At 48.0% G+C, this 22,101-nt stretch overlaps 1 long non-coding RNA gene across 5 annotated transcripts; it reads right to left on the bottom strand.

Moving 5' to 3' along the window:
* Window positions 1–546: 546 nt before the first annotated feature.
* Window positions 547–21,861, bottom strand: LOC125725424 (uncharacterized). 5 transcript variants are annotated; one of them, XR_007387475.1, is made up of 5 exons: window positions 21,710–21,861; window positions 9,012–9,242; window positions 4,615–5,994; window positions 3,303–3,427; window positions 547–2,972 (listed from the first exon to the last, which is right to left on the bottom strand). It is a non-coding gene; the product is annotated as an uncharacterized LOC125725424 (long non-coding RNA). The 5 variants fall into 5 exon arrangements; XR_007387476.1 differs by having other exon boundaries at window positions 547–3,427; window positions 4,615–4,723; window positions 5,193–5,994; XR_007387473.1 differs by having other exon boundaries at window positions 547–3,427.
* Between the last annotated feature and the right edge of the window lie 240 nt (window positions 21,862–22,101).

Raw genomic sequence — 22,101 nt, 5'->3', positions numbered from 1 at the left:
CGCCGGGACATGAAAGCATGCTATAATCCCCCCCCCCCCCCTCCCGCCGCCCCGGTCGTCACGGCTACGAATTACAGAGGATGAAATGAAAGACTGAAAGATTGAACGCGTTTGTGTGCGTGTTTAAGGGGGGGGGCGGGAAGCAACGGAAGGCAAACCCCCCCCCCGTCTATGAATTTATGTACGACGATTTCCATGTTGCTGTTTGCTTAAGCAGGAACAGCTGCGTGAGCTAGGAACCCGGCCCGCTGTCCCCTGCGCTGCCATGTCGTCCGCGGGCCTGATGACCCACCACTCAGGACAGGAGCCCCCCCCAGCAACCCCCCGGCATCCTTGCAAAGTGCCGCCTCCGTGCATAAAATAAAAATTGGTGTGGGGGGGCCTTTCCCTTGTCTAAGCAGCACAGCGGGCGCTCGATTTCTCAAAGCCAGAAGCTTTGAACTACCGAGAATAGAAAAATGCACACATGTTTGCAATGTCCAGCCCCTTTATCCCCCCCACCCACCACCACACGCCCACCTCCGCCCCTCCTATGGGACGGGCATCCTGACGGAGCTCCGTGCATTTACCAAGGCCAGCTGTTCACACTTGCTGAACACGGGGACAACGAGTGAAAGAAGCAAGATTACTGTTGTCTCTGCAGGGAGGAACGACGGCCTTCATTGGGAACCTCCCCCAAGATTAAATGTGTCTCTCATTACTGTCACGATGCTGAACTCGGGAAGCAGCTTTTCTCTGCCAGCGTGGCTCCCCACCGCTTTGACAGCTACTGTAAGAGACACCTGGAAGGCTTGATGTTATAATTCTATGATTTATAAGGATAAAAAAAATGCACATATTTCATAGCTTTCACTTTAAAAAGACCTAGCAGAGCTCACCGCCGTAACTCATTTTAAGTACGTCCGCGGTTACGGTCCAGTGACACTTCAAAAGATGCATGTAAAGTGAAGTATTTCAGACAAATCTGTGACTAGCCACGCAAACACTCCCCTTACACACACGGCACCCAAACCCATGAATATTTTATGGTAGAAAACTGCGATGTCTGTAACATGGGAGCTCCAGGGCAGCCCTGAAGTACATTGCGCCTGTTCTGTGCTTCCTACAAGGTCCCTGAAGGCACGGGACGAGACGAACGTGTTTCGACGTTAGAGAGACATGACTCACATTCAGGATCTTGTCCTACAGGGCATCATTTGGACACATGCCTACCTTTTCATGTGCTGGTTCAGATGCCTCCAAGTCCGTGTCATGCCTTCTATAACCCTTTTTCCAAAAGTGATTAGCATTACGTCTCACAACGTGAATAGCCTGAGATACAAAAAAATGCCGTTTTGTAGGTGTTCTTATGTGCTACAGTTCTGGTTCCCTGTAGCCCTTGTAGCAGTTGAGTCCAGGGTCAATCAAAGAGTATTTTCTAATACCTGGCCTACGTCTGACTAAAGTCGATCCTGAAAGCCCACAAACCATAACCGATGTCCTGAAGCTAATCTCGTTTGTAAATTTCTTATGTTCTTAATTGCGAGGCCCTCGTTTAACAGGTCTACAGCAACCTGCACGGCCACCTGGCGAGCAGGACCCAGCAGAAACTACGATGACCCCCGGTGGGTAGCAGCTTATCAGGTATGCATGCATTTAAGGAGTGCCGCTTCCCTTAAGACCATCCACCCATTCAGCTTATTCGAAATAGGGGTCAAAGGTCACTTCCAACCAATAAACACCAATTATCTGTCAGAACCACCCTCTTTCTCTGTGACACTGGACTTTCCTGTACACATTTATTGGAGGACTTTGGTATGCCGGTGAATGTCTACGAAGAATTTGTTCAACAGCTTTGAGGCTATATAAATACCTCCCAGTCTGTGCTGAGCTGAGTTTAGGCAAACAATAAAAGCCAAGGCCTATGTTCATCCCGTTGGGCAATGGGACTGATCTATGCAGGCTGCCACCCCAAACCTGACCTGGAAAGCAGTTTCCTTCTTACCCCCCCCCCCCCCCATGAATGCTCCACAAGTTCAGATATTTTTGGGTCTGAATATGTGTAGTTAAATGAACAGCTCCAGACTGAGCAAAGGGTTCCAGGTGAGGTGATCAGCTGAACTATTCACACATGTAGGGGGGGGTGTGTTCTCCATGCATCCCAGGTCTTTCAGAAATGCGCAGTGGCTTTTACCCACCCAGTAGGTGGCGAGCTTGGGAAGGCTGACGTGAGCCCACCAGGCCTTACCGTCCAATCTTTACACTGAGCCTGAGATCAGCAGGAGCCCACCAGGCCTTTACCATCCAATCTTTACACTGAGCCTGAGATCAGCAGGAGCCCACCAGGCCTTACCATCCAATCTTTACACTGAGCCTGAGATCAGCAGGAGCCCACCTGGCCTTACCATCCAATCTTTACACTGAGCCTGAGATCAGCAGGAGCCCACCAGGCCTTACCATCCAATCTTTACTCTGAGCCTGAGATCAGCTGGAGCCCCACCAGGTTTTTACCATCCAATCTTTACATTTTTAGGCATTCAGAAAGTCGCTCAGAGTTACACAACCCTTTATCCCTGGATACACTCTTTTTATCCTGTACAAATCATCAAAGGTTCTGTTGACATAATTTTCAACTGACTTTTAAAATTGTACAACTAGCTGCTGTTACGTCTATCTGTGATGCTGTTCGTGTTGAATAGCTTGCTACAAACGTTCTGAACTAAAATGTCAATCCACTGGAAGCGCACCCCCGAGTTCTCATGAGCTGCACTGCTCGCGGAACATACTGAGATCCAGGCGAGTTCTTGGTCCCCGTTTTCCTACACACCTTCAGCTGCCAGCTAAGACCATTAGGAGGATTAGCCTGAGTCACACCGTGCTGCTGTCCTGAGCTCCAGCGGAGGAAATGAAAGTCACTTTCGAGTTCATTGTCTCTGAGGAAGGCAGCTTGGATGGTGGGAGTCAGTAGGTGGAGACAGAGTTCCTGTGTAGACCTGCAGAGAGCACCAAAAGTGATGACATGTAGAGTTCCAGGGGATGGGGGGGGGGGGCACACGTGTGGCGGAAAGCCCCCTCTGTCCCCTCCTGCTGGGGGAGTGGGTCTGAGGTTCATGGGTGCCGGAACGGGACCAACTGACGCGTGAGCCGGCAGGAGAATAATGCAGTAGCAGGAAGCGTTTTATTGGCGACCTTCCTCCCTCAACGGCCATTGTTTACACAGTGTCTACTGTCCGTCCCAAGTGTGTGTGTGTGTGTGTGTGTGTGTGTGTGTGTGTGTGTGTGTGTGTGTGTGTGTGTGGGGGTGGGGGGTTCCTCGAGCTCACCTCTGTAGTGTACTACTAAGTTATTGCCGCTGGAGCGAACGGTCAGCCTGCAGCACGCAGCAGCTGCCTGAGAGGCTCATTTACTGGACAGCTGCCACTGGTGGTGATTTAAGGTTTGTTTGCGTCTGTCGGCAGAAATATGGAGAAATAAATAGTAGACACACACACAAAGACCCCGTCCATCAGTCTGCCTCCCGTCAAAGCAGCTCTTCCACATTGCAGCAGTACAAATAAGCAATAGCTATCATCACACTGTACACTGGTTATGAAATTACAGTGTTCACTGAAGTGTTGCACTGCACATTATATTAGGTCGGGAAAAAACAAACTTTTTCCCTACTGCCACTTGGAGCAGTGAGACGTGTTCGTCGTTCTGCTATGTGAGCACAGTGCTGCAGCCGATCTGTGTCTATTTAGTCTGAGTTTCTGCAGCCGTAGCGGCGACGCACATTCGGAGGCAGCGCTGCGCTGTTTACGTAAAAGCTGGCCTTCAGCTCAGCGCCAAGGCAGCCGAACGCCCCCCCACCCATCCACCCCCCCGTGCCCTAAAACTAGAGCGGGACGGGTAGTTTATGCGCCTTGCACATTCCTCCGCCATCCTTCGGCCCTGGATCTTGTATTCTCCCATCTTCTGAGACCTGGGTGACACACACACACACACACACACACACACCCCCCCACTCCGGACTGTGTCTCCATGTCAAGCTGTGCACTGTCCCATCGCTTGCTGTCGAGCCCAGGGTCACGGGTCACGCCCGGGACCCTCTGGCCCGCTTTGGGGAGGTGTTGATTGGCCGGGGACTGGATTTAAATCCGACGGCCAGGCCCCTGCAGGGATTCCCAGGCCTGAGCAGTATGTCGTCGCCTTCCTTGAAGTGGTTCCCCCCCCCCCCCCCGCCACCCCTCCAAAATCTCATTCTAAACTGCACACTTGATTGATCTTTAACGCAGTCCCACCCCAATTAACATCCCTTCTGGAGCACCTTCCTTTGACCATACCCATCCATTCCCCATCCATTCTCCATCCATTCCCCATCACCTTATAGCTGCAATCCCAGAGGAAAACGTCTCTCTGAGCTCCTCCATAACAAATCCCCAACCCCCAATTTGTGTGCTTAATGCACACACCCCCCCCCCCCCCGCCCCAGCTTTTAACTGAACTCCACAACAAGATGACAAAATATCACCCAGACATGTAGGTCTATCCATGGCGTTAGCACGAACCAAGCAGAACTCCCTCCCACGAGACCTGCAGGCGTGTGTGTTACAATTCTGACGGTGTATGATTATTATGGTCAGCTAATGTAGTCACCGTGAAGCTGGATGGCGCTATAATGGTCAGCCGAAGTCACACCGCTGTGGACCCTCTGACCCCGGGGGACCGAGCTCTACCAGGAATTGTCTCAGCTTTCACAACACACCTAAAAAAAAATGTAAAACAACGAATGTGAAACACTTGCTAATATGCCAGCAGAGATATGGATTCTGAATCTCCGCTCACTGCTGTCGAGAAAAACGCGTTGCAGCCAACAGTGCAAGTGGTGCAAGTCTTGGTTATAAACAACTTTCCTAAATGCCACAGCAGACCAAGGCAGGAAAAGTTATTTACAATGAGTGTAGGCGGAAGGCGCGAATGAAGGCCGTCCTCGCAAAACAGGAAGTGAGGCTATCGTGGGGAACCACACGCATGTATCTGGTGGATACTGGAAGTTCCAGTAAAACCACTTAGCATATATTTACAAGGGTAATATAATGCTAAGCTTTTCTTTTTTGGATGGCTTTTGCGTAAGACCTGACCAAAATATTCATATTAAACGTACTATTTAAAAAATGCTTGAAAAATATTTTTTTCTGTAAGACCATAAAAACCTGGGGTTAATTATTTATTACCTTGAAAAGTTGCTCCTACCCCCCCTTATATTTTAGATGATGAATGTGGTGTGAATCTGTCCCTTCATTCTCTTATCCGTAGGTTTTGAATTTTATTTAAATGTCTGAAAAGGTCTTTAAACAAGGTGTATGTCCAAAAAAGCATTTATCAAACATTTGTTAGGGCTGGGGAGGGGCGGGGGGTCTCCTTTATTTGATTGTGGATTTTTGTCAGTCAATCTCTTCACCACAGATGAAGAAAAAGCCAGCCTTTGTTCCAGCAAAGGCCAAAGGGGAAGCGCGGTTTCAGGGTTGATCAGGCAAGACCACCCTCTGCTGAAGGCAGCCTGCAATCACTCTGCTTTCATTTATGCAGTCGCTCTTCCATTCATTCATTTTTTTTTTTACCTAAAGTTGCACAAATTAAGGTAAATTGTGACATTTTCCAGAGTTCAGTGAAATCCACCGTGGAGGGAAATAAAAGCCTTCAGAGGCCAAACAAAGGTGCTTCAAAATGAAACCCATTGATCCGAATTTCAGAACAACTTCGAGGAAATACTTTCAGTCAGTCGAATCAATATGGCTGCATAAGGGATTGTGGGGATGCCTGCAATTAAATAGCACAATTTCTTCTTCAGTTTGGTGTCTTCCGTTCTTGAATTACATGTGTTCCATGCTTTCCAGTAGAGTAGCACTGAGTGTACAGTGGGGATGATGCACTTTTCCTGGGATGCCACTTGGGTGTTTCTGATTCCGGTCTCTGTCCCAATTATAGCTGCAGGAGAAGTCGGTTCCCGGACTTGACGGAATCTCACCGGCACCCCTGGATACACAAACAATCAAGCCCAACGTGACATGAGCGCGTAAACCTCGACCCTTCCGGCTCTCACTTGTAAAGCGACCTGCGGACACGTGGAAGCACCGCCCTCTTCCCCCGGCCGGCACCTTCCAGACCCTTTTGGCGACTGCCGAGTAGAAGGAGCCACACGGGTACTCAGAGCCAAATAAAAAGGCAATTCACGCCAGGCTGCGGACGCACTTCAAACACCTTCAGCTGTTTCCTCCGGCCCCCTGCCAGCATGCCTCTCACACGGCTACATTTCGCTACCCGCCCTTTGTGGAAACACACCTCCATTTGGGGGCTTTCTGCTTCTGTGTTTAATATTGCCGGTGTGAAGGGCAGCCTGCCTGTAGAGAGGCCCAGTGATGCAGCGTGGGGAGTCCAGACCCGGGAGAATGACTCGCATGAATCCAATATGCATGTGAACGACATTCCTCTGTAAGCCCCTGATCAAATAACATTCTGCCAGGAATGCAACTTTGACCTCTGCATAGCAATATCCCACTACTGCTACTCATACTACCACTACCACATCTACTGATGATATCACAATGCTAATACATAATTATGAATTTATTGTTGCTATCATTAATGCCTTGAAGGCTCAATTCCAGAAAGCAAACACAAAATCCTTTTTTTCCCAAAGTAAGGAAACATTTAATGTTTTGTAAAATTTTAATGAGGTTCTGCCTTGCAGCTCATTCTGTAGCAAGCTCTGCCCGCCCTTGTTTTAAAGTAAAGCCCAGTGTGAGGGACCAGTGTGGGGGCTCAGTGTGAGGGCTCAGTGTGAGGGACCAGTGTGGGGGCTCAGTGTGAGGGCCCAGTGTGAGGGACCAGTGTAGGGGCCCAGTGTGGGGACCCAGTGTGAGGGTTCAGTGTGAGGGACCAGTGTGAGGGTTCAGTGTGAGGGACCAGTGTGGGGGCTCAGTGTGAGGGACCAGTGTGAGGGACCAGTGTAGGGGCCCAGTGTGGGGACCCAGTGTGAGGGACCAGTGTGGGGGCTCAGTGTGAGGGCTCAGTGTGAGGGACCAGTGTGGGGGCTCAGTGTGAGGGCCCAGTGTGAGGGACCAGTGTAGGGGCCCAGTGTGGGGACCCAGTGTGAGGGTTCAGTGTGAGGGACCAGTGTGAGGGTTCAGTGTGAGGGCCCAGTGTGAGGGACCAGTGTGGGGGCTCAGTGTGAGGGCCCAGTGTGAGGGACCAGTGTAGGGGCCCAGTGTGGGGACCCAGTGTGAGGGTTCAGTGTGAGGGACCAGTGTGAGGGTTCAGTGTGAGGGACCAGTGTGGGGGCTCAGTGTGAGGGACCAGTGTGAGGGACCAGTGTAGGGGCCCAGTGTGGGGACCCAGTGTGAGGGACCAGTGTGGGGGCTCAGTGTGAGGGCTCAGTGTGAGGGACCAGTGTGAGGGACCAGTGTAGGGGCCCAGTGTGGGGACCCAGTGTGAGGGTTCAGTGTGAGGGACCAGTGTGGGGACCCAGTGTGAGGGCCCAGTGTGAGGGACCAGTGTGAGGGCCCAGTGTGAGGGACCAGTGTAGGGGCCCAGTGTGGAGACCCAGTGTGAGGAACCAGTGTGGGGGCTCAGTGTGAGGGACCAGTGTGAGGGACCGGTGTGAGGGACCAGTGTGAGGGTTCAGTGTGCAGCACAAGGCTTAAGCAAAGCCCAGGCCACCAGGGGGTGAGTGAGGCCTGAACAGTGGGACAGAGAAAGAGAAAGGAAGAGAAGAAGCCTGAATGAGGAGCATCACCGGGTGGGGAGGAGGGATAAAGAGAGAGGAGATAAATGACATGGGGTACTGACACCCCCATAAAGAGTAAAGCACTGTGGCCGTGGGGCACTGAGATCCCCATAAAGTGTAACAATCCATGGTTGTGGGGGCACTGAGATCCCCATAAAGTATAACGCTCCTCAGCCATGAGGCACTGATACCCACATAAAGTGTAACGCTCCATGGCCATGGGGTACTGACACCCCCATAAAGAGTAACGCACTGTGGCCGTGGGGCACTGAGATCCCCATAAATTATAACAATCCATGGTTGTGGGGGCACTGAGATCCCCATAAAGTATAACGCTCCTCAGCCATGAGGCACTGATACCCACATAAAGTGTAATGCTATGTGCCCGTGGGGCACTGATGCTCCATAAAGTGTAATGCTCCGTGGCCGTGGGGCACTGACATCGCCATAAAGAGTAATGCACCATGGCCTTGGGGCACTGACACCCCCTATAAAGAGTAATGCACCTTGGCGGTGGGGTACCGACAGCCACATAAAGTGTAACGCTCCGTGGCCGTGGGGCACTGACACCACCATAAAGAGTAATGCACCTTGGCCGTGGGGCACTGACAGCCCCATAAAGAGTAACACACTGTGGCCGTGGGGCACTGACAGCCCCATAAAGTGTAACGCTCCATGGCCGTGGGGTACTGACACTCCCATAAAGTGTAATTCTCCTCCACTGTGGCGCAGCATTACATCTTACGGCTCCATTAGTCGTGTTCAGCTTTCTTCACGATGACGGCCCACTCTGGGGTCAGGAATTAATTTGACTTTTTTCTCTCCTCTAAACCAAGTCTGGGCTTCTCCGGTTATTAAGTTGTGTGAAGCCAATTAAAAACGTTCAGCATGGTTAAATTGAATCGTGAGATAATTCAATTTGATTCAATCCTTCTCTGCCCGCCGTTAGATCAACACGCGCTGGGAAGATCACATGGGTTAGGAATCTACCTGTGCTCAGCTGTTTCCATCACTGCCCCCTCTAAACATACCATCATTGTTTACTTTACAGTGTGTGTCAATGTGCCGTCCCCCACCCCTGTCCTGTCTATCTCTACACTTTGCGTAAATGTAGTATCGCGGAGCTGGGGGATGTTTCGCACCAGCATATGCAGGATACTGACTACGGTTGCTGTGATAATAAAGTGCCACTTGACTTGACTTGCCTACATGTCCCCCCCCCCCCCCCCCCACCCCTGCTGGCCCTCCCACCTGCGTCAGGACTCACCCGATCTGACCCATGAATGGTCAGGATTGATCCGCCCTCACGGTTCGAAGCCCCGTCTGTCCTCGCTCCGCTTCAAAGCCAGGGAACAATCACAGGGCTGTTCCAGGAGCCCATGCCGATTCCGGCCCATCTTCAGCCTCAGGGCGCTGGGAAGGGGTCAAACAGATGGTAGGTAGATAACTGCTGACCTTGTCCCTGACAGCTGAGTTCAGGGTCCCTCCCAAAAACAAACTGCAAAAAAAAAGAAAACAACTCAAAGGCATACGTTTGACACTCACGGACCTCCGGAATGAGGCTCTGACTAAAGGAATTCGCTCCACTCGAGGTGTGGTTTCCATGGTGCATCTCGACGACCCCCCTAACCCGCCCCCCACCTTTGCAGATTGGCCCCTTTACGGCTGAGAGGCCTAACCTTTGTTGATGTAGTTGTTTCCTCACTGCAGGAGTGCTGCTCCATCTACGCCGAGCCAGCTGGCTGTTTCACTCTGTTTTTAATAGGGCTTTAAAATCCATTACGTTTTAAGGCTCTTTCATCATATTCCAGCGACAGTAAACGGCGCCTGCGCCTGGAACACAGCGGCAGAAATGAGCCTGGGGTGTTAAATATGGCTCATGGGCCCACCGACACCTTGGGGGGCTGGGGACCTTCAGTTTGCAGCCCCAGGGTGAACGGGGGAAGGCGTGCGGCGAGGGAGAGACTGCAGGCAATAGTCACGAAAACGCTTAGCGTGTCAGTGCTACATTCACAGCACCGTTTGCGCTCATTTGCTACCTGGCCGGCTGTCGTCATTCTCACTGCCATTAGGAGGATTATAGGTGCCGATGTTTTACGAATAATAGTCTTTGTGTTTCAGCAGCATTTACAGTGCATGTTTGTAACTAAAAACATAAAAACTGTGTCAGTAATACTGTGTTCTAAACAGCTTCAGCTGTACAGAGATCAGCTCACAGCATATGCACATAATTACTGTAATGTTGTAAGAAACCCGTCCACTCGGGTTCTGGTGTCGCTTTTGACTTCGATGAATGTAAACGCTGAAAACTGCGGAGTTCATTTAAACCCCTGTGACCTGTTGTGTCTTTCCAGTCTTTAATTAGTCTCCATGTTTACCCTTTAGGGCCATGTTCAGTAAAGGGATGAGGATTCTGGGGTCCCCTAAAGCCAGTGCTATTGAAACCTTTTTCCTGTCATTTTTTTATGATCAGGCGCTACTATCACACACTATTTAACACACTGGCCGTTACACACTGGTATCCGACGACTGAAGCTGCATGTGGCTGACGTGTAACCAGTGTCCCAGGCCTTACCCAGCATCCCGAGCCTCTAACAGCTCCATACACAGACAAGCGTCTCATTCCCCCATATGTATTCGCTGATAAGACCAGCACAACGCCCATACACAAGTAAACATGTGCATCGTTCTCAAAATCAACTGCAAAAGATATAACTCCCTTTTACCTTGGCCGCGTATTTAAAGTAACGCGACCATAGATCTCACAGGATTTCCTTTAATGCCGCAGACACAGAACGGCGAGACGAAAATAGAGACGTGGACAGAAAGGGGGGAAGAGGAGTGGAACGGGGAAACAGCGAGACGGACAGAGGGATGGACAGAGGGCGGAGGAGAGCCACCCATCCTGCCTCACGAAGGCCCTGCTGACCCCACATCCTTCCAGGGTGAGAGCACAGACCCAGGCCTTTCGCCACATCACCCCCCAGGTCTCCCCCTGACAATGTTTACAGACGCTCAGCTCCGGTCCCTCACCCATCGCTGTCTGCTCAGTACCGCCCCCTACCTTCGATACATGTTTCCTGCTTCTGGGTAAATTGTTCGAATTGTTCATTGGGCTTCCTTCTCCTAAATCAAGCTCTCGTCAGTTGTGCTCCAGTTAAAAACGAGACTGTCTCCCTGACCATCTGGCAGTGTGACTGATACCGGAAATTACCTGAAATTTGTACAGTTGGGCTCTTTCACTTGAGCAGACTCTGATGTCGCTCGCTGAATTTAAAGCATGTATTTCCCCTCCGAAAGGCCAGCTATGGTTTACCAGCTATACTTTCTCTCACACATAAAATAGTTTTATGCTCTTTTTGTTCCCCAAATGTCATTCCTAATGCAAAACATAAGCTCGGATTTGGCAAAATAAGAATCTGCGATCAATGGGTCACCCACTGGACCAGGTTCCGCCGGGGTCCTCAAAAACGGCGACGGACACGGGCAGTCGTTGAGACAGCTCCGGGGGCCTGGCTGTTTACCAAGCGGTTGGAGAAACGGCGGCCCTGCATTGCTGTCCCAATGCGTCAATCTTATCGGCACATGCTCAGCAAGAACTTGGCAGTGACACAGCTCGCACATGGAGAACGGGAACACTGTGTTAGACAGGTCGACCGCGAAGGCGCATTTTTACCAGAGAATAATGGCCTCCGCTGCTGGGAACAGAAGCACAGCTCGTACGGATGAACATCAGTCTTCCCGTGTTTTACAAATATTTTTTATGTTTAATCAAAGTGAAACTTGGTTCAAAGACCTACCATGAATGCATGACAAAGTTGTATAGATTATATCAATTAAAAGAGATTAAAATAGATCTGTATTTAGACATATCCTGCCAGGCCAGAATCATTTATCTGCTCTTAATGGACGGACGGAGATGATTAACTAGCCCCGCCTCTGATCGCAATGCGCATGCTGACCGCCAGGCTCATTCACGCTCCATTTGCCTGCAAACTACAACACAAACAGCAGTTTGCTTTGTCTGCAAGCCAGATCCATCTATCGGCAGAGTCCGGCTACAGGAAAGGGCTTCCGCAGATCCGTCACAGGCAGAGAGGCGCTACATCACTGCTTCTAGAACCCAAATAGTGAAAATGATATGATACTGATTGTGGTCTGAGGCTATTAATGCCACGGTGAAGGCCAGGTATGTCGTATCGCTCACCTCTACACAGGCTATGCAAACAAAGCCTTGTAATACCAACAGCGTTTGGAACAGAGACCTAAATAAACAAATAACAAAAGATTGCTGTGTTTGAACTGCTGACCCATCACACCCCCGCTTTTTGCAGCAGATGGTAGCTTCCTTGTTTTTGTTTACGTTCTGATGGGCTGCATCATACCACCAGCACGGGGAGGTTACCTGGAATGTGCACTGTTGGCGTTCGTTCAGGTATTTCTGGCTCAGGATTAAGTTACCGCTTCCACCATACAGCCCTGCACCACTGCCTCCACCCCCAGCTGAGCTTCTCCAAAGAGCTTCACCTCAAGGTTCAGAAGCAGCTCCACACACATCTGACACTCTCTACTCCAAGAACTTCTTCTTGGCCGTCACACTCACACTCAACTCTGTACCACAACATTGCTGCATATAATCCAATAAACCGTGCAATATTGTTGATAATGATCATTATCCTGCAGTAATGCTGCATCTCTCAACTGAGGCTTTTCTCAGGCGCAATAATTTAACTCATGTGCAATAATTCATATGCAATATTCCTCCTGTACTTTTATACTGTGTATGCACCGTTCTGTGCAATTGTTATATGTTATTTATTTTTATTTAGTTTTTTCCTTAAAATTATCTTTAGGTTATACAGTTTTTACTGATGCTTCTACTGGATAATCCAAACATCGTCTCATTGTACTTGTACAGTGACAAAAAAATATCTTGGTCTTTTTCTAAGCAGTCAATCATCCACTATGCTTTTCATCATCAGTGCAACAGCAACCTTGCAAAACCAAAACCCCAAGTCCAGCACATGGCTTAGGATTATTATGATTATACAGCCGCCCAATGACACATAAGGCTTTTTCCTTAATGCAGCAGATCAGATTGTCATCGTCCATTCTCTGGTATGAAGGTTTCTACGCCCCGATTTAAGGATGGATTCAGATACCACCAGACATTACGGAAGATTAAAGGGCGACTTAAGCCCCATCCCGTTCGCATTTCCCAAGGGACTGCTGGTAATTAACATTCTTCTGATGGGGATCCTGCGCTTTGAACCATACCATGGATGGCGGAAACAAGCAATGCTCTTGTTTCAGATTGTAGGATCCTGAGCACGGCCGTCCCGAAGCAGGGAAATTTCAGCAGAAGCATCCGGCAGTTTCATTTTACTAAGAATCTACCGTTTCATCATGACGTTGATGAAAGGTAACAGACTAGATAAAACTGAAGATGTGATCCACTCCAGAGATGTGTCTAATGACAAAACGAGGTGAACAGGTATCATGTTCAGTAATGAAATAGTACAGAGAATAATGTAGACATTTTGATTGCCACCAGAAGATTTCCTAATTGGGATGTAGACCCTGAAAAACATTTTCCAGAAAATCTTCACCCCTTGTCATGAAAAGGTGATTTCTACTGGAGCTCTGCTGAGTGTAAAGATGGCGTGCCCTGTAATTCATGACGGCATGGCACGGTGGATTAGTGGGTGGCACTGTGACACCTCCAGGGTTGGGGGTTTGGAGCTGCACCTCCACTGTGTGTGTGAGAGAGAGAAAGAGAGAGACATCACATTGTGGGGACCAAATGTCTCCACAATGTGATGAAAACCTGTCATTTTGACGTTGTGGGGAACATTTTTTCACCGTGTGCACCATTTTTTTTAGTATTTCCCAGGAGGGGACTGCAATCAAAAAACTGCCAAAAGTCTTGTATTTTACTTAGTTACTTATGGTTAAGGTTAGGGCTGGGTAGGGTTAAGATTGTCATGTTGGGATTAGAGTTTTCCCAGTAGAAAGAGTTTGCATGTTCTTTCCATGGTATGCCGGTTTTCACACACAGCTCAGAGACACACAGTTAAGCAAATCAGTATGTCTGAGCACTGAGTGCGATTTTGGGTGCGTATGCTTATCCTACGATGATCTAGCGTCCCACCTAGAGTCCCCTCCTGCCTGGTGCCCTCTGCTACTGAAGATAGGCAGGGTGGATGAGTATTCATAAGCATACAGTCAGTTTTTATTCTGACATAAGCTTCAATTAGATTTTTTTTTCACCGTTGAACAGTACCTGACTAGTCATATTGATTTTCAGGATATACTTCACACCACAGGTAACATCACCAAGCTTATCTCTTCCTTAGCAAACCGGTGGTGTTGGATCAAACTGAAACCTGTTAGAAAGTGATAATGTAGGAGGTCTAACACGTGCCAACGCGTGAGATTAAGGTCAGGCGTGCTGACGACGTGCCTGCAGGCAGATTCTTTGGTTTAAAGCTAAAGCATCACGACGGTTCTTCCGCGAGACGTAATGTGGCCTTGGTTGACAGATGTGGGGTAAACAGCAGTGTGGCTGGAATCACTCGAGGAAGGAGAGCATTTTTAGGAGGGATTTAAAGTCAGCTTATTGTATTTGTTCATACTTTGTAAAGTAAAAAGCTATTATATCTTTTTTTATTTATTTAATGGTTGTCTTTGGCAGAAGGCGGCGCATAGAAGCGGAGTCCACGCCGGTCCTGGTCCCGGTCCTGGTCCCGGTCCTGGTCTCGGTCCCATTCCCGGTCCTGATCCCGGTCCCGGGGGATGCTGTGTTTGGTGAGGGGACATGTAAAGGAAATACTGGTAGCTCTCAGGAAAGTTAAATAAACAACCGCGAGTAAATGAGTTGCAGGTGTGAGGGCAGACCGCCATCCGCGCTGAAGCCTTGGGGTTGGCTGCCACCCCGCCCCGGCCCCGCCCCTACCCCCCCACCCCCACCGCAGTCACAGCGCACGGGCCGTTATGTAACAAGCTCAGCTGTTAGGACGGCCCAGCTGTACATGCTGTAAAACAGTCATTCTGGTATTGTGGGGGGTGTGGTTTTGTTAGCCAGACATCCGGCTGTTCAGAGACAGCACAGCGGCAGGACTTGCGGGTCATTTGTCCAACTGTCTGTCTCTGTATAAGGCTTCTGCTGCTGCTGAGAGGACGGCGGGGGCAGGGGGGGGGGATTAAGAGTAAAAACTATGACCGTATTTTTTTTTATTGGTCAAAGGAGAATACTTAATTTGGCATTCTGGAGCCATTTTCACATCCCAGAATAAGGTTTCTGAGAAGCCCGACTCTCAAACTGCTCGCTGGGTGGACATGCTGCAGACAGGCTTGGAGCAATAAAATTAAAACGTGCTGTGAGCGTGTCATTTTTTTTTTCAACTGTACTTAAATGTAATTGCGGTTACCGGCATCATAAAACCCGGTGCAGCCTCTCATTTACGGCACTATGGCCTCCAAAACAGCTGTCTCGCATAGCCCCAGGACTTAGAAGATACCAACACACACAGATAATCCCTGCAAGTACTAATCAAGGCTTTGCACCCACATCACCCACGCTACGACCATCAAGAGAATGTCCATCATTTATATCCCTTTTATATATTTTTTTCGAAAACCCTTGTTTTGCTTACTGAGACTGAGTTTGCTTTCATAAATCAGTTTTGGATAAATTCCATGGCTGTTTGGGTAAATGCCCCTGCAGATCAACCAATCGTACTGTGATAAATGAACTGCACTTCTAACTCGGAATGATGTTGGACCAATCAGACTCTCCCGCACATTCCACTCTTACTCTGTCGAAATGATCAAAGAAGCGTAGTTTGGCAACAAACAGGACAGCTCCACCTCTTGTCAAGGGGGATTTTTTTTTGCCCCAGCAGATTTGATGACTGGCTGGGGTTCCATCACCTGCTGGGACGGAATAGGTTTAGTACCGTCAATCTGTCATCATTAGTAACGCCCCTGAGCCTAACCAGCGGCCTTCCCCTGGACCCAGGAAGAATGCCTGACCTTTGCGGAGACTTCAGCCCAGACCGTAAATCGGCGGTTCGACTCAAGGGCCACTCATTAGCATAACAACTCTGTGGCCAGACAACCAATTATTCATTCATTAAAATTCTATCCACAATCATTAACTCCACTGACCTCCAGCAGCTATTTTCTACTGTGAGGACCTTCACTCTTGATGAGTCATGCATTGCAACGCTAAAACAATCTGAGAATCGGAGCTTCACTTCTATTTCTTATTTACAGACTTATATTATGTATCTTTTTTTTAATGAGCTCTGCAAAATAGACCCAATCAGCTGTCTCGTACTTGACCACTCCGCCATATCATTTTCCTTTGACATCCTCAGCAAAGGGACCCCTTGCGCCAATATCAATGTAAAGGCCAGATTTGACAAGACCTATTTTAATCTCTAGACACCATGAGCAAATGATCCTTATGAAAAACACTGGATACATAAATAATAAAAGTTTCCAAAAGGGTTTCTTTTAACTGGATACATAATTCGAGACGGCCAAAAAAAGAAATAAAAATTCTTATTGGAATCTACTCTCTCACTAAGAAAATGTGAATATGACAGCACCAAGAAATGTATGTACTGTGTCATTACTGGATGCAGGGATATTCGCAGTGAACATCAAATATGTAGGTACTGAACTTACGCCACAGTATGTACAAACAAAAAAACCCATTATAACTTCTCAAACAGGCCAACTCCAATGCAATTTTCTTTGACCACTGGCAAAAAAAGTCATCTGAAACCCATTATGCAAAGAACAAGATTGCTTTGTTTTGGGATTACTGGTGGTCATAGCGAATATGCCCTATTTGTACATCATTTTGCCAGCACTTTGCCTCCCTGTTGTGTTTACCAGGGACAGCAAGGGCACCGAAAGTTTTGTTACTGTTTACACTGGCGAAACATCAAAGATAGAAAAAAACGTGCTACTACAGGAGCCAAAGTAGATGTCATGTCCTCCTTCCACAACCGACGAACAGCTCACAGCACGCTACTCAAAAGCATGCGGGTCACTTCATGGCAGATTGCGCCTCCATCAAATGTTAGGCACGGAAGTAAGGTCAGCAAGGGATTAATCTCACATGCTGAGTGCTGGTCTCAAGGAGGGGTCTGAAGTAACACGGCCATAATTAGGCCCGGGCTGGGAATAAAGCTCTCTGTGTCTCACCAGAGGAACGTTTGCACTGGGGCTCAGGAATTCAGGAATTTTTATTTTTTTTGTGAGGAGACTGACAATTTAGCCAGATAATGTGAGAAAGTTTATAAGGCACAATGAGCCATAGGTGTGGCGTCTGTTCCGCGTGGACCTGGAGGAATGCTGCATTACAAGATGCTGATTCAGCAGAGAGGAGAACAGCTGCTGTCTTCATTATGGTGTTAATCTTGGTTATGGTCTCCTGTGATTTTTATCTCTTTTCATGATGATTAGCCCCTCGTAAACGAGGCACTTTGCGGTCAGCTTTTAGGTCCACAAATGAGACAAACAAAAAAATATGTGTAGAATCTCGTAAGCAATAAACATTGTTAAACTGCATGTAGAATGAACACAGATTTCAGCACGCTCTCCATGAAGAGGAAGGACAACAGCGGCTTGGACAGTGATTTGTTTCACCATGACTAAAAGTGGGGGCGGCCTGCTACACAGTGCAATGGCCTCGAACCGCTGCATTTTTTTGGGTTCAAATCCCACTCCTGGCTCCGGGTGCAAAATTAGCATATTTTGAGTGGGCTTCTCTCAAGGCAGTCTGCTTTCAAGCTCACCGCAAAGCTACAGTGGCTAAATGGTCATAAAACATGGATGGATGGATGGATGGAATGCGGCACTTCCGCATGTGTTGTCACTAACCCCAGGACTGATGTCTGATTCATCAAAACCGATCCTGGTAAGGAGGTGGATAGCTTTAACCCAGGGGAACACAAAGGCTAGATCTCCTGTTTGTTTGGAAATGCTATGTCCTATGTTAGTATAGCATAGTATAGTACAGTACAGTACAGTATAGTTTGGTATAGCATAGCACAGTACAGTATAGTATATTTATTGTAGCGTAGTGCAGTATAGTATTATATAGTGTAGTAATTATCGACATGGTGTCACATAGCATAGTACTTTTCTGTATAGTATAGCATAACCTGGTAATTATCTGTATGGTATGGTATAGTACGGTTTAGTCCAGACTACACCAGAAATTTATTTTCACAGTTATTTATTATTATTTTTCTGTTTGTTTGTATGTGTGAGTCACTGCAAGTCACACAGTGGTTTGTAAGTAGAGGGCAGTCTGTACAGCAATTTAATGACTTATAGTATAGTATAGTACAGTACAGTACAGTATAGTACACTCATTATGGAGGTAGCCACTAAATTTTGTCGTACTTGTCTGACCCACTGGCACAATGACAAATAAAATTCTTGTGCAGCTGACCTGGATCCTTTTGGCTGACGTGGTCTAGTCCATGGCCCACGGACGTCTATGTCCCTCAAAATAGGACCAACATCTGACACTTTCTTTGACAGCAATAAAACAACTGGAAACATGTGAACAACTATTTTAAGGACTTCGGTCTCACGAGGACAACATGCACCTTCCTCCAGAGCCAGTTTGCTGTCACCGTGAGCTTGGAGTCGTCTTTTGACGAGCAAACATCTTTGATGCCCCTGGAGAATCATGTACCCCTGCCACTCCACCCCAGGCCAAGACGGCCAGGACAAAGAGGAAAAGGGCAAGGCAGAAACGTAAGAGAAAGATTAAAATTGCAGATTGGTGGCGATAGAAGGAAATGGTGATTCTCATATTTTAATGGTGGTGAATTATGGCATTGTTCTTGAGGACAGTGCGCTCACAGCTAGCTGGCGTGTGGGAGGCAGACCGCATGCAGGCCCATCTCCGCACTCTGCGACTTTCCACTCGCTATCGCCCCACCGAAATGTCAGCTTTTGGACCGACTTCTGTGGATGTGAAGTCATCCGGGATACTTTTCTTTAAAACTTCGTCATGAGTTTTTGAAATATAGCTTGGGAAAAAAAAAAAGTCGACATGTCCCATGAGATAACTTTTAAATGATGGCACAAACTCCAGCGAGCATGAGTTTCCTCGGAGTCGATGGGAGGAAACGCTTATCACTTGCTTCATAAAACAAAGATTTTAAAATGTATATAAATCTCGGTTTAAAGGGCCACCCCCTTTATATTCACAGCGAGTAAGGTCAGATATTGATAGAACATTATCAGCTAGCTTAGCACCCCCAGTGAGAATGGCCTTTTATTTCATTTTCCTCATCCCTTCAGGAAATGTCAGCTTTTACCGCCACAAATCAGGTTAAATGGACCGGTAGGGGATACCACCTCAGCGTTTCTGCTTGGGATGGGAACCTGCGACCATCTGCTCATGCGACTGGCTAAATACTTGCTGGAGAAGAATTCAGATTTTATCTAAAGTGGCTTACACAGTCCACACAAACACTTTCCCCATATTTCGAGTGACCTGATTCAGGTTTTTCAAGGGTTCAGGAGCAAAAGCCATATTGGAACAAAAGCCATTCTGGAACGTGAACCAGTTGTCTACTGGTTTTAGTCCAGGTTACTCAGCTACCTGCCTCCTAAGGCTGTAAGTGCCTTTCGGGGGCTGTTGTGATCGCACTCCTTCTTCCGCCTGCCCCCCCCCCCCCCCCCCCCCCCCTCCAATCGCCTCTAGGCTGAGATGCTGAATTTCCCGTCTTGCTCCCTTTGATGTAAATCTCCACGGGCACCAGTGCTGTTGTAACGGTAAAATTAGTGGCACTGGGAATTAATTTTTTTTTAAAAGAAACTTGGCCTGAGGAGGGTGGGTGGGTGGTGGGTTATTATCATGGAACTACTTTTCAGCCTGTTGTTTCTAACAACAAATAATTTCCCCGGAAAACCATCAAACAGAGGACCATCCTGCAAGGTCCACTCTTATTTCTAAGGAGAAATTCACTGAGCAGATAGAGCACTAATACATCACGGATACAGCGAAACGTTCAAAAGTGCAATAACCTCACATTTGCCCGGGTTTCACGCACACCACCTTCCCACAAGGCTGTGATGGGAGCTGAATGCTTTAGGCTGAAAAGCCTTCATCGAGTGGGGAGCTGACCAGTGCAACGCTAGGCAAATGTGCGGCATGACCTGTCCGTTTGCCAGTGAGCTGCAGACAAGTACAGGCCAGATTCACTCCTTCTCGCCGCCCCCCAGTGCACATTCTCCTGCTCGGCTTTTGATCTCAGAGCCTACAGGTGAATCATCAAAGTTTTCCGCAATTCCGCTTTAAGACGTCCGGAATATTTACCGCCACCCCGACGTGAACTTTGGTGAGGAACATCACTTCCACCCCGTTAACCACTTGTCCCCTCTCTTGGCCCATTCTGCTCTCCAGAAACCAACTCCTAAAACTCATGTTAATCTCCCAGTTCTTATAAGATGCAGCAGAGCTTTCTCAACTGGCTTTAAGGTGGCCCATAAGCCCATCGTGGGATAGGGGGACGATGCCACCAGAGGTATGTACTAGACTGAAGACTGACGGAAAACGTTTACTTAGAGGTGACTGTTAACAGCATCTTCCTGATGGTGATGGAGCGTTGACAGTTTCAGGGGCTATCCATGCTACGTCAGCGCAAGCAGGCATGGGCTGAAATGAGCTTTGGAGTTTGGAGCGTGTGGTTTAATTCATCAGGATAATTAAAGGCTGCAGCGTGGAATATACTTTAAAATGTTATTTAAATTAAGAGAAAACAACACGCCTTGCTCTTATTTAGGCAGGGCTACACGCTGTAATTAAAGAGGTGCACTGCGTATTACGGGCAACTGCACAGCTGCGATTTCCCTGACCTCCATGAAGGGTCTTTCTTCTCCAACGTTTGATCCAGGACTAAACAAATTCAGTCAATGTACTGCCATGACATACTGCCTATAAGAGAGTCCAAAACAATGCTGGTTTCAGCCTAAATCTTTTTTAATCTAAAGAAAAATACTTTCAGAACTAGAATCATTTGATCACCCTCTCTCTCTTTTTTTTTGAATGCTAAAGAATTGATACAACAACAACTCCCCCATCTGAGGTCACTTTGGGAAACCAGATATTGGGGGGGGAGTCATATCAACAGGGAAACCATGGGAAATCAGGTAATACTTAAGGCTTTGAAATTGTTTTCAGGTTTCCACAGGCAAACCCTTTCAACTGCTTAAATAATGCACACATATTAAAAAAAAAAAAAAAAACTCTGACTGACAGTCGAGGCCTGCATATCGTTACACCGATGGTACTCAGGGCCTGAACTCTAACCTCTGACCCGTACAGCCTCTGAGTGCTGTTGACATTGCCTTGTGAACCACAGAGACCCGCACGATTCTAATCTGCACAGGAAGTCTCTAGAGGAAGAAAGACAGCTCCATTAAGGGCAAAATCCGCACAAATAAATGTGCAGATCAAAGGCAGAGATAAGAGGCACCCGCAATCCGGGGGTCAGCTGTCAGTAGGTGCAAGGGATAAGAAACAAGGTAACAGGTAATATCCGTAACTGTCACAAACTCCTAATTTATAACTAATCAGCTCACCGGAAAAGTCACGCGGCGACACAGCAGAACTCCCCCCACTCTGCCCAGAAGCAGGATTTGTAATTTTGACTCATGACGACACAAAGGCGGTAATGTGGTGCTCCGATTCATGGCAGCGAGTCCCCTTTAATCCCATAAATGGATCACGCAGGTAAGATTACAGGTAGCGGTGCATGCTGGTAGCGTAACCCAGGTGTGCATACCACACGCGTTCCCACTGCCAAATTAGCTTCAAATGATGTTTTTACTGCCACACAATGACACCGCCGCGAAGCCAGGGGTCCCACTTGAAGGCCGGAATGGTAAAACGCTTGTCCTAATAACCGCCCCCACAAGAAATACCTTCACTTTCGTATGCATCACTGCCGGCCTCATGTCCGCTTGTCGGGAAGCAGCTGGCACCGCCCAACCCGCGAGGCGCACTGTTCAGACCGCACGGCATTCAAACAGGCCCAGGCATCATCCGACTCTAGATGATCTCACCCATATGAAAGACTGCTGTGGGGAAACACAGAGAAGGTTATTTATGCGAGCGCTCTCCCACAAGGTACAGCACTTTGATAATTTATGGGATACTGTAATACACCCCTATAGACACATTTTTATCATGCTTTTCTGTACACACAGATATTTCTGGAAATGACTCCATTTTCCAGTTTTACAAGCCTGGCGTATATTAAATAAAGAATAAGCTTCGGAAAAAAAAAAAGTGTTGATAGACGGAGATGGTACTA

This window comes from Brienomyrus brachyistius, unplaced genomic scaffold (genome assembly GCF_023856365.1).
Source record: "Brienomyrus brachyistius isolate T26 unplaced genomic scaffold, BBRACH_0.4 scaffold66, whole genome shotgun sequence".
Lineage (NCBI taxonomy): Eukaryota > Metazoa > Chordata > Actinopteri > Osteoglossiformes > Mormyridae > Brienomyrus > Brienomyrus brachyistius.
The sequence above is the reverse complement of the archived record's forward strand: the minus strand, read 5'-3'. Positions and strand labels throughout refer to the sequence as shown.